Below are 2180 nucleotides of genomic sequence, written 5' to 3' on the forward strand. Positions count from 1 at the left end.
ATTATTGTTAGGTCGGCTGGATTATATTGTGACTCCTTAGACTCCTAATAGAAAGGAGGTTTTGTCATTTGTATCATCCAATAATTGTTCATTTATGTAATGTAAAGGAGGTTGCCCCCTCGAAGAAGCTGAATTCTAAGGCGTTGATCTTTCTTTTCTATCTTTTCTTGAGTTGGTTTCATAACATTTGGTATCAGAGCTTTGGATTCTAGGGTTTCGCTGCTCCAAACAGGTCATCGTGGCATTTTCACTATAACTTTTTTTCTGTGACGTTTCAGAAGTCGCAAGAAAACCCATTTGAGAAGAAATCGTGCTGAACCTTGGGTCCGAATTTCAGATCTTTTCGCGCGATATTTGCGGAGATATGCTCTGAGGAAGTTGGTCTTTTTACAGACTCCTGAATTACATTCAAAACAGGTGACCTATGGAAAATCGTCATAACTTTCTCTCTGGGGATTGGATTGAAATTCCATAAGAAGGTACAGAAAGAGGACGGACTGTAGTTTCTTGTATATCTATTTCAGAACCAAAGGTCGAAAATTGTACACGTGGCACTTCATACAAGTTCACTCTTCTGGAAAGGTCTATAATCAGGTCATCTTGGGAGATTGTGCATAACTCTTTCTTGGAGAATCCAATTTGGATCAGACTGGTGGCATTGGAAAGAGGACACAGAGAGCTACTACAGGTCACAATTTCATAACTAGATGATTAAAAGTACAGAGATACATCAGAGGCAATATCAAGCTCCTACAAAGTGAAAAAATGTGTGTAGATTTTTTTTAAATTTTTGCTTAAGCTTGGTTTGAAAATTTATTTTGAAGGAATTCAAAGGGCATAGTAGAGCATTATTATCGGTAACTGATGCCCCGAGGAAAGAAAATGCAAACACCTAGTAAGGAACCTGAAAGCTCTAGCATGACTCATGAAGAAGAGGAAGAAATGCAACATGATATATCAAAATTACAAGACCAAGTGCAACAACTGTCCCTTGCACAAAAAGGAACAGAATCTAAGATGGATGGTTTAAAGAAATATGTAGAAGCTAAGATGGATGGTTTAAAGAAATATGTAGAAGCTAAGATGGACTGTTTAAAGAAAGGCGTAGAAGCTAAGATGGATGACATGGAAGCTAAGGTGAATGGCATGGACGCTAAAATTGATGGCATGGATGATAAGATCGAAGAATTGAAGATAAATATGAATAAGTTGCTACAAGAAATGGTCACTAAGGGTGAAAGAGTACTAAAGGAAACTCAGATGAGAACAAAATAAATGTTAATCATGATTCCATAGACTCTAATGTTGGATCGAAGACTCACCATGTTCCAAAAATCGATATGAGGAAGTTTGATGGCAAGGATCCCGCCACATGGATATTATAGATGGAGCAATTCTTCGATCTCAATAATGTGCAAAACACACAAAAGGTACGTATGACAACTTTATATTTGGAACCAAATCAGTTTGTATGGTATCAATGGCTTTGTTCTCGTAAACAATTTATCACTTGGGCAATTTTTATGGAAGAATTGATAGCACATTATGAGGATACAAAAAGCAACATTTTTTTTAGCCAATTGATAAGTCTCAAACAAAAGGGTTCAATAATGGAGCACATTGAGGAGTTCCAAAAATTGAACATAAGGGTAAAAAATATTCCAGAGGATCATAGGATTGATGTGTTCATAGGGTCTTTAAAGGATAATATCCAACATGATGTGCACCTTTGGGAACCTGATTCATTAGAGAAGGCATTCAGGTTAGCAAGAAAAATGGAAAGCAAAATTATGGCAACTAGGAAGCATACCTCCCGGATGCGGGTGTCTCAGAGGTAAACGGAGCGGTGTCACATGACAAGCACACGCTGCCACGTGAAGAGGACTGGGCTATTAATGCCCCAAGCCGTCGAAATCCAGGTTTAAGGGAGCCGCTGAAGATGATGGCAGGCCTGCGTAAGGCATTCAATGCGGATCACTTCTCAAGAATTGGACATGAGAATAAAGGCAAATGTTGGCCGGCGAAGGCAGCGCACTGTGGTTCAGGGAATGTTCATAGTCTATGTTTTATTTGGGTGGTGGAGAGCTGGGGTGAGGACAGTTTCCCCCCTGAGCATCTCGGCCTGTGTTTACGCTCTTTGGAGCTCCGTCTGGCTGTATCTAGGAGGCGGCAAGAGGCGG

This window comes from Pinus tabuliformis, chromosome 3_1 (genome assembly GCF_031772625.1).
Source record: "Pinus tabuliformis cultivar Carrire ecotype Pingquan chromosome 3_1, CPIR1, whole genome shotgun sequence".
NCBI classification, from domain to species: Eukaryota; Viridiplantae; Streptophyta; class Pinopsida; order Pinales; family Pinaceae; genus Pinus; species Pinus tabuliformis.